The 16,133-nt window shown below is 33.5% G+C and overlaps 1 protein-coding gene across 9 annotated transcripts in view; it reads left to right on the top strand.

Moving 5' to 3' along the window:
- The window catches only part of LOC136030216 (monocarboxylate transporter 12-like), a 262,967-nt gene that overhangs the window by 164 nt on the left and 246,670 nt on the right, over window positions 1-16,133 (top strand). Inside the window, exon 1 of one of the 9 annotated variants that reach the window (XM_065709020.1) lies at window positions 79-11,856. The exons of the other annotated variants lie outside the window; for them this stretch is intronic. The gene's annotated coding sequence lies outside the window, so the exon portion shown is untranslated. Of the gene's footprint in view, window positions 1-78; window positions 11,857-16,133 lie in introns of those variants that run through there. 9 annotated transcript variants of the gene reach the window in all.

Raw genomic sequence — 16,133 nt, 5'->3', positions numbered from 1 at the left:
AGGCCTATCTTGCATAGGATAAGCTTTATAAGGAGTCTGAAAAAAAGTTTTTTCGTTGTTAAAAAGGTTGGTTCTTAGGAAGGCAGCTATCACATTGATGAGTTAGTCAAATATTACTATATCAAACAGGCTTAGTTTCTAAACCATCCTACACTTTTAGTTGAAGAATTTAGAATGATTAGGCCAATACCTATAGCCTTTTATATAGTCTACATTTGTTGAGATTGCTATTTAAACTGGATTTTTTAGGTAAAGTAGGGGTAAAATTTCACTTTAGCTACTTTTGGCTATCTTTAAGAGGTTAGGCTAGGAAAATGAAATTTTCAGGGATGTGTCTACAGGCTAAAGTATGTCCCATGAAGGTATTTTGAAGTACCTACTTCTACTTCTTTTCCCTCTAGAGGATCCTGAAATTTTTGGGTGCCTTATTTTTTGGCTATCAGTTTCTTTTTCTCTGGCCTTAGTTTTGAAAAGACAATTCCTGTTGATTGAGCAGAATTTTAAGTCATAACACTGTGTAACATATAGGCCAGCACTAAAATTCAGGACCCCTCTATAAATATAGACCCCTCTATAAAATTCAGGACCAAATATCTCATTCATATCCCCTTAGAAACTCTTAAATTCAGGACCATATTTCTCATTCATACCCCTTTAGAGACTCTTACATTCAGGACCAAAATTCTTGTTCTTATCCCTTTAGTAAATTTCAAATTAAGACTCTTCAAAGCATCTATAAGTTTTAAAGTTAAATTTAACCCCCAAGCTGAAAAGCTTCTTTTTTTGAAGTAGCCAATCAAAGTCAAGTCTCTATTACTGGTTCATATGAACCTTTGAACTGAAAAAAACAGACGAGAAAATACTTATTTCTTTTTATCTCTTGGGACTGGAGACTGGTCAATGCATCATGATTGGGAAATACCAGTTGTATTGCAACATTCACAATAGAGGTCACCTGCCCAGGTCTTCTGTCAAGTTCTTGGGAGTGGAGACTAGTTGATGCATCATGATTGGGAAATACCAGTTGTATTGTGACATTTGCAGTAGAGGTCACTTGCCCAGGTCTTCTGCCAAGTTCTTGTATTAGAAATCCAGTTTTAGTGATATATTAGTGCAATGCAGGTAGCCAGGTAATCAGTTGAGTACTGGTGTTAACATGTACCATTTCATGCTACAGATTATTGAAGTTGTCTTATCCAATTAGCTCCAGTTGTATGTAAGTATGAGATAAAAATTATTGTCTTTAATCATTTTGTCTATGTACTAGGGTATCAGGTACAGTTCCTCTAATCTTCAGGCGCAGTCCCAAGGGAATCTATACTGTTCAGGTGACCCAAACATTACTGAGATGATTCTGTCTCCCAGGTTACTGGGGATTATCCACAGAGCCTTTTTATTCTGTTAGCAATTTAGCTCCCACATCTCATATCAACATTAAGCTACCAAGACCTAGAAAAATCCCAAGTACCTCATAGCAACAATCCTCCTTTAAGCTAAACACACACCAACTTCCCACAAAATTTTATATTACCAAGTCCCCCCATAACAGTGGTGCAGCCTGAAAAAGAAGACAATAAAAGAAACTGTAGGTATCTGACACCATGAGTGCCTACTAACATAGACAATTATGATTATTTACAAATTATTTTTTAATTTTTAAGTGCAGTGTAATTTTATTTCTACTTTTGTCTTTTTTCTATATATGTACACCCCCAAAAATAATGAAAATCTTTAATAATTAAAATAAAATTCCAGTCTAAACTTAAAAAACTAATATTTTACATACTGCATACTGTCAGTATTCTTTTAAAAAAGGAACTGGACCAAAATAACAGATATGGCCCAGGTACAAGATGGAATACTAAAAACACAACAAATTATTGCAACTTCGGTACAAATTGCAAAAACATTACCTGAGTATGAAGGAGATATGGACATTGATTAATTCAACATCAATTTAGGACAATTCATAGAAATGACAAAAATTGACTTAAAAGTATTAAAAAATATGCTGCTCCTGAGACTAAAAGGACAGGCGCTAACATTTTAAAAACAAATTGAAAACACAATAGGCCCAGAAGCCACCTCAACAATTAACTTGATAGAGTTATTGCAACAGGCCTTCCAGAAAAAATTCATTGACACTAGTTCATTGAATAAACTGAAACATGGCCTAGTAACATTTGAACAGACTCAAAACGCATGGGAATATTTGCACAAGATTAGAATCGTAACAGAAGCACAATACCGTCCCAGTGAAGGGGAATTATATGAAAAAATTATACTGAACGCATTTAAACAGGGACTCAACCCAAAACTATACCGCCTACTAATAGCTAAAAATATTGATAACTTAGAACTGGTAGTTCAGGAAATAGAAAGAGCCATGGAAATAGATTCAATTGACCTGCAGCATCAAAAATTATCAATAAATGCAGTAGAAAATAAAACTCCTTTAAAATCAAGAGATTCCTCTCCGCGATTTTTCTCCCGTGAATCATCGCCAAAACCTGTTCGAAATCAAATTCGAACCACCACACCTCCAAGACATTTACTTTTTGCCCCCAATAATCAATTGAAAGCACAAACCAAGAATGAACCACTATGGTGCTACAACTGTAACTGACTAGGTCATATTGCAAGAAATTGTTTTGCAAACAAAAATTGTCGCCATAATTTTAGAGGAACGAGCAACCGTTTGTCCGGGAGGACAATCTATAATTGGTACGCCCCCAGAGACAATCAAGGGAACACCTTTTTAACAAGAGGTAATTACCAAACCCAAATTTTAAAGATGATGAACCAGAATACAACCTCCTAGACTGCTTAAAACCAGGGTCTGCTGAAGACAGTGTTGAGCCAAGTACTTCGTTTTTTTACTTAAGTACAAGTACCAAGTACTCAGAGAAAAATTTACTTAAGTACAAGTATTAATTACTTCTCTAAAAATATACTTAAGTAATAAGTACTTCTGAAAAAGCACTTCAGTATTTAAGTACTCAAGTACTAATTTTCTATTTACAGGAAATAAAACACAAAACACTTTTTTAATATCTGTTTCCTTTCCAAATAGACAAGACAAGCAAGATTCTGACGAGAGATCAACCGCTTTTCAGAAAAACCCGCAGTTTTCATGAAAAAAATCAACTGATTTCACGAAAAATCAAATTTTACTTCAATTAAGATATAAAAAGAAAATAATTTACCAAGAACATTTATTACAGCTTGATCATAAATTAACTTAACTTCTTTCTTAATTCTTTCAATAGCAGAGCCTTTTCAAACACACCATCTCCTAGCATGTTTCTTTTTGGAGTAAAAATTCCACCACATACCAAAAAAAGTCATTCTACAGGTGCAGACAAAGGAATGATACAGTTGTACTTCCTGAAAATTTTCTTTATCCTTGGGTAAACTTTGAGCACAGATAATTCCTTTTGCCTCTCATTCAAATATGACAAAATCTCCACATTCACAGAATTGGTTTCACGGCCATGGTTGCTAGAATTATCAGGTTTCTTCATCACTAAGATCAAGGTATTCATCTCCAGACAAAAAGTACTTCTGAAATCTTCGACCTTTTTCGCTTTGTTCACCAAAAGTGCAACTGCTACATCCTTCTGGTTACCAGGAAACCACTTCAATTTGAAGAAAGGATGACTTGCCGTGGCAATAACATAGTCTCTTGCAGGAAGAACTATATCGTCCAGGATTGTGGGGAATCGTTTTTCGAGACCCGCAAGTAGAGCATGTACCAAAGGCTGGCTGACTTTCGCCAAATCTTTCAACTTTTTGAGCTTCCTTTCAAGCGATTTGATTGTAGGATAAATAGCACCAAAGTAGCATTTTTCCTCCCCCTGAAGATTGTTCAATGCCACTGCTACTGGCTTCATAATTTTCATGTGTTCTTCAAGAATTTCAACATCACAAGAAATTAGCCTTGGTTTTTGCAAAGCATCACATACGTCAGCAAGCTTTCCAATTTTGTGACAATCCATCTAACATTTGACACTTTCATACTTCGAGTTACTCCTGGTTACCATTTTTCTTATAAGCTGTTTGTCATATACCTCTTTCACTGCATCAACAGCTTTTGAACTCTTATTAATCCCAGAGAGTAATACACTTCGAAAAAGCGGCGTGGTACTGTTTTTTTTATGTACAATATCACATTAGGCTTTATCAGCATCAGTGGATGCAGGCAGGTTAAGTGTGTGGCTGACACACCTGGTGTGGAGGAAGTTGGAATTGCTCGGGGTCATGAGAATCGAGTATCTCTCCAACGTTTTAAAAAGAGAATGAACCATTCTGGCCTGCTTCATCTTTATTTTCTTCATCACTGACTTGAACATCTTCATCGAAAACCATCGGATATTCCCTGAATGCCTTACTAAAGTTAGAGGTGTTATCGGTCAAAACCTTCCAACCCTTTTATTAACTGCAGTTTTGTACCTGGCAAATACGCCGTTCAGTTTTTGAATAATTCTGTCATAAGTGTGTGAGCCCTTGAACCGGGAACAAGCAAGGGCATAAGATTTCTGTTTCAAATCCTCGTTGAGAAAGTGTGCAGTCATTCCCGAGTAGCCTTTATTGTTGGCAGACCAAATGTCTGTTGTCAACGACATGTAGTTGCTGAGTTCAAAATCACGAACCATACCTTTCTGTACTTCAACAAACTTGGCTTCAATTTTTATAGCTAAAGCTTTTCTTCCTAAAACCTTTGCATAAGGTGCAAGATCTGTTATCAGATTTTTGAATGACGGCTTCTGAAAAGTGTACAGGGGTTGCAGCTCGTCCATAATATAGTCCAGTACCAAAGAATTCACTTTTGAATGTGTCTGTTTCTACGGTCTTGCAGCAAAGAAATGTCCCTTAACTTTTTTAGAAGGTGAGCTATAATCAGGCAGTATTATCTTCATTGTCTTTAGCTTTAGACGACCTCGAAAGTGAGCCTACCTGTTCACTAGCCTCTGATCACTAGCCTGATTTTCTTTTGTTCTTACTGTTTTAGTTCAGATCAACAAACTTCTGGTAAACAGAAAGATGGGCAAATTCATCTTGAGATGTTTGTGGAAATTCGAAGTTGGATCCATGTGACCCTTCAGAATTTTGTTTGGGCAGTTTTTGCATGTGGCAGATATTGCACCATCCTTCTGAATTTTCCCAGTTATCACAAAAAAATTTCCGTTCAACATATATAGTAGTTCCGCCGCCATGATAGCGTCCTTCTTTGAAATTTCGTGCCGAGCCAGAAGCCGGTGTTCTTAAAGACTAAAATCCATTCAATAATATATAGGCACTAATATATAGGCAGTTCAATTCGTCGCATCGTGCTGCATCATGTCGGTATAATTTTTCTGTACCATGAAGAAAGTACTTAAGTACCCTTAAGCACTTCAATTTTTTACTTAAGTATAAGTATTAAGTACTTTAGAAATTTTTTACTTAAGTAGAGTACAAGCACTCAGATTTTTTACTGAAGTAATTACTTAAGTACTTTTACTTAAGTATTTCCCAACATTGGCTGAAGAATACCTTAGCCTACCCAATTTGTGGAGATTCAATTATGAATTTAATGAACTAATTTTGGAAAACTTGGTCAGAGACATAGCAAGATATCTGGATTACAAATACTTGTCACTCCCCATCATTATTAAAAGTAATTTAATAAGAGAATTAATGAATATACTAATATATTGTCGACTTTCTCAAAGAGTAATCAGGGAGGGTTTTGAGTACATACGAAAGTTTTCATCAATCCCTTTTGAAGCATTACTTAATAAGGTCACCAAAAGGGCTTACCCCCTGATAGCAGACCTCATTAGCGAAAGTCTTAATTTTATTTGTGATCTAGATGGCTTTACAATTATCTGGCCCCTGCATCTTCTATAAAAACTAGCAGAAAAAGACTTCAAATTGTCAATAAAATCAAACTAACTCCTTCCACTTTACGAAAAATATATCAATAATAATTTAGAAAACGATATGTTAGAAGGGTGTCCCATTCTACACAAAGAAGATTACGATACACTAAAAACAATAACAGTCAACTTATACAAAAATAAACAAAACTCTTGGTCAGAGGTCTTTCCAGAAACAGACATTATCGTATCCGAAGCCATAATAGAATTGTTCTATACTTCATATTATTATACGGTATTGAAATATAATATAATTCGTAATAAAACTAATTAATCGAGCTTAAAAAGGATATGCAGGAAAACGATACGTACGGTTATGCAAATATTAAATATTAACTGCACCCTAGAAAGTATTCAGCTACCAAAATGTCTGGTGAACTATGTAATGTATACTGAAGATAACATCGATGAAAACGACCATATATTAGAACTAAAGTTTAAAACTCGCAATTTGTTAAAATCAGAGCTTGATAAAATTACCGGGGAAGGACCTATTTTCAATATAGCCAAAAAACAAGGGGTCACTAATCCAGACACTTAAAAACTAACACCTTTTGGTGTTAAATATTAGTGCTAGGAAAAAATTTATAATATACATATGTATGTATGTGCATGTATACATGTGCATATGTGTATGTATGTAACCTATAATTGAATTTTGAACATTTAAGGAAGCCAGATTACTTAACCTAATTTAACCAAACTTAACTTAACCAATTACTAATGAAGGTCTAATGACAAAGCTTTCTCTTACTCATCGACAAAAACGATTTCATTTAGAGTTCTAGGCTATACTAAATAATTATGTTTCATAATTTTAATCAAGCACCTTTAAAAAGAGTAATGTGAGAAAAATTACTATTTTAAACTGAAATAAATTTTTTATGCAGTATGCTACTCATGGCAATTACCACTGCCCTACCCCATATTTTTTTATTTATTATTTTATTAAATAATAAAATAATTTTCCCGTAAATGTCGCTAATGTCTATTCATCTCGCCCTAAGCCCTCCTGTATTAGCGAGTAATGAAGAAATAAGAGGTCTTGAAGTAATTTTATACCGAACCTAAAACAAAATTTCAAGAAAGTCACTAATAAATTATTATTAAATCTGAAGTTGATCCTTTAATTTGTTAATAATATACCTATTAAGATAGATACTGAGTGCTACAAAATTAAAGTATGTTCGATTTCTTTTCTAATTTTTTCTTGATTTTTTCTTGGAATTAATACTTTTGAAATTGCTAAAACGACGGTCACCTCATTTTAGCTTTAATCGATGTTCTTAAGAATCACCTGTATTTACAGTGTTAATATCCGTCAATACTTAAATTATAGGGTTACTAGTCCTTGAAATATCCTATGAAGGGCTGGCTTATTACAAGGGCTTATGTTTCATGTTGATCTTAAAGATGAGTTATGCAACGTATACCCTTCAGATATTACTTGCCTGAACATGTACTTGTATTCAAGTTTTTGAACTCTTTAGATTCGCAGTTTAGTTATAATAAATTTCCCATTGCTTTCCTTATATAAAAAAATTATTAATGTTGTCTTAATGAACGTTCAATTAACCTTGGAATATAACATATTTTTGGTATGCTCCAAAATTTTTATTTTAATAAAACGTATGATATATTACATAGTGAAAGATTAAACCAACAATGAAGTAACTGGTATGACAATTTTATAATTAATTGTTCAAAAAAAAATTAATTTAATAAACATTAATTACAGATAAACAATGATGATCTCAACATTTTTGATGACCATGTGTATACATACCTATGCACAAGACGTCGTAAAACATGGAATAATATTAAAACACGAGAATTCACTTCTAACTAGTAACAACGCTTGGAAAATATTTATGAAGCTTGACCCTAAACCATTTGAAACGTTATTCCAACAAGTAATGAGACTGGAGAAAAATACATATGACCTGAAAGAATCAAATTTCAATTCCTAAGATCGGACAAGGGGCTAAAAGCAAGCAAGAGCACAAACAAGTAAAAAAAGATACACCATCCCCTACTTACCCCAAACTCAAAACAAAGAAAATATTTGACGATTTTGATGCAAAGATGGCTGAAATTGATAAAGCCATAGGACTCGGAAAGGGCATAGAAAAAAGAAAAAAGATCAATTACTAAATACCAAGACCCAGATACCATTAAAGAAACCCAAAATATAATCAGACCAATTGAGACCCAACTTGAAAAGGAAATTTTATGATGGACAATATGTATTATTAAACGAATTGCCTACAGTGTGGAATTTCTTCAAAGAACTATGGAATAGACCAAAATCAGCTACCACGGCTGAGAAGAAACCAATACAAGAAAAGATAGATTTCTCTGAAATAAAGCCAACAGAAGTTGAAACAAAAGATGTAACAGATATTCCCCTAAACACACAAGAAACCACGCGACCTGAAACCCATACAACAAAAATTTTATCTGACCTTGTAACACGAACAAATAAAATACCAGAATCAATAAGGGGTATAGAAAACATAGAAGTAACATCAGATTCTACCAATGGTACTAACTAACCGAAATGTAAGTTCAAGTTTCAATACTTCTGTAAAATAATAAACCTCACAACAGAAACGACAAAACTCAACACAACCTCCCGTATTCCACATCTTACTACTAAAAATAATATTGAGGTAACAACTAACAAAGTACTGGAAACCTCAAAATGTACATCAAAGAAATATGAAACGACCACCTTCTGGGAATCCAATACTCAAAACGAAGAAACAACAGCCAAAACCTAATATACTCCAACAACAGAAGTGGAAGAAACATTCCCCACATCAAACCCGACGACTACTGACCCACAACCAATAGTATTGGACACCTCGATATTAGAAATTACTTCGGAAACTATCCCTAGCGTATTAATACCAAATAACAACGATGAAATCTTAATAACAGTGAGAAAACCATTCAGATCCACTAGTTGGATATGGACTTCTACAAAAAGAGGAAGAATACAAGTTAGATGGCAAATTCCCTTTGTTGACGCCGATTTTGGTAGGACTCAATGTATGGATGGAAATAGAAAATGCCAAGATTATTATCACAGGAGAGAATGTTGGACTATAGACGGTAAAAAAAACTTGCGCACGACTGGCCATGGCTGATGAACCAGCTAAGAATGAATTAAAACCCCTCCTGGAATTAACCATAGAAAATGCTCATAAAATATTAACTCATCAGGCTTTCCTTATATTGTATAGACAAAGGCTGGAGGCGTTATTTTAACTTTACAATTCAGAAATACAAAAGCTTAAACAAAGGACAACACGTATATTTGAAGTATTTTTCCGTAAGAGTAAATATAAAAGATCAACAAGTTTAATCCCAATAGTCGGGGAGCTTGCTTCTCGTCTGTTCGGTTTATCCACCGAAGAAGATTTGAATATATTAAGAGATAATGTTAAAAGACTAAACACAGCCATGAATACAACATCACATGTACAAAAAATACAAGCAAGTATTGCCAACCATCAAAAAGATAAAATTGAGGCCATATCCAAAAAAATCTCAAGAACGGTCAACACAATGAATTATTTAAAAAATGAAGTCGATAGAGTAATTTTCTGATTCCAGTCTGACAATGGTGTCACTTGGCATTGTTATTATGTCATTGTTGAACTTAGCTGCCGATGTCAGTAAATTTGAATTTGCATTATTTGAATTAACAGGAGGATCCCTTTCTTACGACTTAGTAGATCCCTCGGACCTAAAGAACATTCTAAACGAGATAAAAACTCACTTAACATTTGGTCTCAATTTATCAGTAGAACCGGAAATAGCTAACTTGTTCTTATATTATACCAAACTAATGGTGCATATCACAGAAATTAATGAACAACTTTTTGCACTTGTTACAATTCCATTAATCAATCAACAATCCATATATGACCTATACAAAATATCTACCTTCCACATTAACATAAAATAGACCAACTCCTTCATGAGCATCATCCCAGAAGCAGAATATATGTTAATAGATCAAGACAGGAGAAAATACGCACTAGCAAATGCCCAAGAATTAAAGGAATGCGTGTCATTTAAAAATTTAGTCTGCCAACTAACATTACCTATATATAACTTAAAAATAGGATCATGCATGCTAGATCTGTTCCTGAAGGAATCACAGCAACAAAATATTCCTGACTCATGTGAAGCCATAATAGGAAGCACCAAAAGAGAAACATTCATCAATTTACGGAACGATTTATGGTTATTTACAGTACCTAAAAAGACGGTAGGAACCCTATCCTGCTACAACAATACAGAAAAAATTGACCCCAGTTATCGAACCGAAATATTGTTACAGGACGTTGGAACTATTACAATCAAACAAGGTTGCAGACTTGTAAACAAAGAAACAACTGTGCAAACACCTCTAATCACAACCAGCACTAACGTCATGAGCCCAAACTTTCAGGGAATAAACTTGTCATTCACAATCCCGAATATAAACAACGAGGAATCTAAAACATCCATATGGCCAGAATTAGAAAAGATTAAAGGTACAATGCAATTAACAAAAATAAAAGAAGCATTAGATTCACAAATACCCTTATTCACTGACGAAGACCAAAGGTTAAAATACGTGGAGAGTCAATATGAATTGTTCTCACCAAATTCATGGTAAAATATTATAATCACCATATTTATGGTATTTCTTGTTTCACTAACAATAAGAGCGCTACTAACAGTAAACTATGGGAAACTCTTAAAGCGAAGAAGGAAAAATAATGATATAATTGAGGCACAAGAGATGCATAAATTAAACCCTACTGCCCCTGATGATATTTAAGCCATTATAACAGGGAGGATGTGAGAATACAGGAAAATTGAGAGGTATTTTCCTGTACGTTCACATACTGTACGTTCCTTTCCCTACTGTAAGAAATATTGTTGATGTATAGCAGCTAAAAGGCAATGATGCAATATACTGTATTTCTTTTTGGCGTATACATCAAAAATATTAAACTTTTGGCAGAAAATCTTATGTAAATTTAGACCTCCAACAAGTATGGAAAATTCGTTCCTTTTTTATGTGCAGGAGAATTAAGAGGTCGTCTCTTGTAATTTTACTACTCTATTTCCAAACTAAAAATATTCCAAGGCATGGCGGTTGAAAGGCTATGATGCAAAATTGTATTACTTTCTGACAAATCATGCATTGGAAGTTCAGAAAATTGGATAAAATTATGATCCATAGTAAATAAAGACCTCTATGTAATCTTATATTTAACCACCTCTATTTTTCAGTGTTTTTATATTTACATGTCACAATAATGATATAGTATCAGTGTAATACACATAAGAATATTCTTATTTGCTATATAACCTTGTATACCTCACGTTACTTCTAATATACCTAAAGAATTATCATACATTCGATTATCCTATGAATTTTTAAATAATATTACTGCTATGCAATTATTATGTTATAATAATGCTTAACAACATGATTCTGTGTTAACATTTTATGTATTAACAACATGATTCTGCTTGGAAATTTTTATTACAGAATTTGGCATACTCTGACATTGGCCGACGATACGTTATGGTCAAAAATTGAAAAACACCTATCATGATTTATCAACCGCTGAAAAATGCCACAAAACACACATCTGATTCAACCAGACAGCTATCACCCAAGTAACACCTCAAATAGCGCCACCCATTGTCCTACAATCATTTTCATCTTTCCGACTGAACAATGACTTGAGAAGACGTAATATCCAGCCGAGCGGGTTCAAACACCACACCCTCACGAAGACAACATAACAGATAACCTATATCAATATGGAAACCCAACATCAGCAAAGTCACAAACCTAGATGAAGATTTAGAACAACACATCCTGAATTCTAATTTAATAACTTATGCATCAACATGCCAAGTAAGGTCTTAAATACTACCTCAGTCGATTGACTCATAAGACAATATAAATAACGCTTAAAACAATACAAATGCAGGAGAGAGCGGAAAAGGGACGGAAGAGCCGCAGTACCGGCCGTACTTTTATACTTAAACTGCTGGAGATAGGTGTTCCGGGTCCCGCGCTTCCCATTTTGTAGAAGCGTAAAAACAAGACAGACTTTACAATTGCTAAATTTTTAAGCAACAAAAACACTTAGAGGTGATAAATTAGAAAAATGAAATCATATTAGTTCAGTCAGTAAATAGGGCAAGGACACGAAAATTGTGAATGGTGTGAAAATAATATCCCAAAATAATAAGTGATGAACAATTAAAGTGCCAAATAGTGAATTAGAAATTTAAACTAAATAAGAGTACCAGTGGTAATTTTTTTTTATATAATTTTGTATATTTTTACACTTTAATGTTAAAACAGCTGGGATCAATTGAGAATTAAATATAATAGGTAAAATTATTTATAATTCAAATAAAAACAAACAATTGGAACTAGGTATTCATGTGTAAACACAGTTGATGTCAACTGCTGTCATTATATAATTTTTATAAGTGTTAGGTGCAGCATCCATATAAGGTGTATGAACATTTTGAATAATCATTATAAGGTTAAGGAATTATAATAAAATTTTTTTAGACAATAAAAATTAAAAAATGTAATTAGTCTTAGTCTGATTGAAAGGGATTAGTCTGATTGATGAGGACATCAATCTACAACGGGAAAGGGGATGTGTAACATATAGGCCAGCCCCCCTTCTATAAAATTCAGGATCAAATCTATCATTCATACCCCCTAAGAAACTCTTAAAATCAGGACCAAATTTCTCATTCATACCCCTTTAGAGACTCTTACATTCAGGACCAAATTTCTTGTTCTTACCCCTTTAGTAAATTTCAAATTAAGACTCGAATTTTCAAATTCAAATCAAACAGAGCATCTATAAGTTTTAAGTTAAATTCAACACCCAAGCTGAAAAACTGAATAGCTTCTTTTTTTGAAGAAGCCAATCAAAGTCAAGTCTCTATTACTGGTTCATATGAACCTTTGAACTAAAAAAACCAGAAGAGAAAAATACTTCTTTTTTTGTCTCTTGGGAGTGGAGACTGGTCAATGCATCATGATTGGGAAATACCAGTCGTATTGCGACATTTGCAGTAGAGGTCACCTGCCCAGGTCTTCTGCCAAGTTCTTGGTAGTGGAGACTAGTCGATGCATCATGATTGGGGAATACCAGTCGTATTGCGACATTTGCAGTAGAGGTCACTTGCCCAGGTCTTCTGCCAAGTTCTTGTATTAGAAATCCAGTTTAGTGATATATTAGCACAATACAGGTAGCCAGGTAATCAGTTGAGTACTGGCGTTCACATGTACCATTTCATGCTATGCATTGTAACATTTCATGCTATAGATTATTGAATTTGTCTTATCCAAAGTTGTATGTAAGTACGAAATAAAAATTATTGTCTTTAATCATTTTGTCTATGTACTAGGGTATCAGGTACAGTTCCTCTAATCTTCTGGCACGGTCCCAAGGGAATCTATACTGTTCAGGAGACCCGAACATCACTGAGATGATTCTGTCTCCCAGGTTACTGGGGATTATCTAAAGAGCCTTTTTATTCTGTTAGCAATTTAGCTCCCACGTCTCATATCAATATTAAGCTACAAAGACCTAGAAAAATCCCAAGTACCTCATAGCAACAATCCTTCCTTTAGCTATACACACACCAACTTCCCACAAAATTTTATATAACCAACCCCCCTCCCCCGGTAACAACTGGTTTTTCCTAATTTTAGAAATAATCTTTTATGCCACCTCATTATAGGTTAAATATATGGCTAAAATTATTTATTCTCCATGAATTTTGGTTTTATTTGATTTTATTGATGTCAGTTGCTTTTTGTTAAAAATACATTTATTTTTTTTACATCAAGCTTCTCCTTTTGTGAAAAAATTTGAACTGTTTTTCTTTTTACATGTTGTATAAAATGTAAAGGAATACCTGACCCTTCATTTCATAGATTCAACTAAAAGTCTTTTAGGCATCTTATATCAAATTACACCTGAGACATTTTAATGGTTTTTTTAGATGACATAGGACACCATTAAAGTTTTGCATTTGCTTTACTTAAAATTGTCTTAAAAAGTGCCAAGTTTAGAGAGTTATGTTAATATTCTTCTTGCTGATCAGTATAACTGTTTGTTAAATTCCTTCTATTTAAACCATTTTAGAGAGATTCTGAGCCAATCATGGGTATATTGTTGTCACAAATGATTTTTTCAAATGATCTGGTGGAAAACAAATAGAACATATAATTTCTCTTTTTTTATTATTTCAAGACTAGAATATCACAAAAATAAGCATTCATATTGTTGATTGTATCTTAAGTAAATACAATCCCTGATGAATTTTTTTTTATACCTGTCTTAAAATTTAATGTCTTAATAAAATATTGTTTGTGGGACAATTAATAACATACTGTTTGTGGTACAGCAGTGAAAAATGGGCGCAACTATGACTTGAGTTGTTTTTTTCTCAATATTTTCTTTTTCCAAATAATTTTTGTTCTCTGATGTCATTTGGTTCCTTCCTAAGTGGCTGACACTCAGGTTGAGAATCCTTTATCCAAAGGGTACAGGTTTAATTCTGGCATTAGCAGTTTATTTGGTTTGGTACAAAGGTCAGTGATGTGACTCGCAGCTGGAATTGGCCTAAACTTAACAGATTACCTAAAGAAATCTGGGGTCAATAAGCAGGAAGGGCATGCAAAAGCATAGGATGACTGGCCCCTAGCTTCCTATTGCACTTCTTGGATAAAGGACCACCTGGTCCTTTACTGGGCTTCTGACTTAGCCATAGAAGCTTTCTTTTAAACCCATTAAATATAAGTACAAAGGAAGAAATGCCAGTAAGGTGGTCCTTCCTTTTCAATGAATTGTTGATGTATAGACAAGAGTTTAGGTCATAAGAGGTGGCTGGTGAATGTTTTGCAAGGTTTAAAAATTTAAGGCAATTGCTCAGGATGGTAACTGAGCATAAAAGTAAAATTTTGTGAATGTTTTTTCTTTGTGAACGTTATATTTATGTAATGTCAAACATTTAAAAGTTAACCTTCATTGTTTTGTTTTAATTGCCATGGCCCTACGGCTTTAGTGTATTAAAACCTACTTATGTCCATCTATTTTCTTTTAAACAGTGATGAGTTCTATGTTTCCTAGTTTCAAGAAATTTATATGCAATTTTGAGACCAGGGTTATGAAGTAGGTCAAAACTTGCAAATGGAACTGTGGTATGACTAATTAATTTGTAAGAAATGTATATCAATTTAAAGATTAAAAAAATCACGTAGAAAACAAACAAGACAAATAAATAAAAGTATCCCTTTACAACCATTTAATGAAGTGTAACAAATGTAGATCATCCCTAAGATTGAAATGAACAAAGCTTCAATTATGAATCTGTTTTCTTTAAACAGAATGAAGGGGCAAACCTCCAAGCTATGACAAATTCAATCTCACTTTTGGTCTCTTTCCTTTTCGATAGGAACTTTCTTTGGATTTTTTTCAACCAAGTAAAAACAGTAGGGACAGGATTAGGTATAAGTGACCTTTCACTTAGCCTACATACCAAGGGGAAAATCATGCAGCTATGCTAATAATTGGTAAAAATTTTTGTTGTTCATATTTTTGATTTACAAATAAAGTGAACATACCCATTGATGCCCTTTTTTATGTTCTTTACAAACATAATGAGTGCTTCAATTGCAAGTTTTTGAGCTCTTGAAAATGACCAAAATATACCCAAATAGTTTTTGGGGATAAAAAAGCTTAAAACACTGGTCTCAAACTTACTGTTTCATTATTAATCCATTTTTTAAATGTTGTATAATCTATGAGCACTGATTTCCCACAATTAAGTTGGATTGATAAATTTTACAATATTATGCTGTTTTTCTTCTTCTTTGATGTCAAATCTTCAATTAAAGTATGTGTTTGGTCATTTTTGACAAAATATTTTATGTTTTTCACTGCCAAAATTTGTTAGTTTAAGTAAGGTCCAAAAGGTTAAGAAAATGACCAAAATATACCCAAATAGTTTTCGGGTATAAAAAGGCTTAAAACTCTGGTCTCAAACTTACTGTTTCATTATTAATCCATTTTTTAAATGTTGTATAATCTATGAGCACTGATTTTCCGCAATTAAGTTGGATTGATATATTTTACAATATTATGCAGTTTT

This window comes from Artemia franciscana, chromosome 8, assembly GCF_032884065.1.
Source record: "Artemia franciscana chromosome 8, ASM3288406v1, whole genome shotgun sequence".
Taxonomy (NCBI): domain Eukaryota; kingdom Metazoa; phylum Arthropoda; class Branchiopoda; order Anostraca; family Artemiidae; genus Artemia; species Artemia franciscana.
This window is presented reverse-complemented; position numbering and strand designations above follow the sequence as displayed.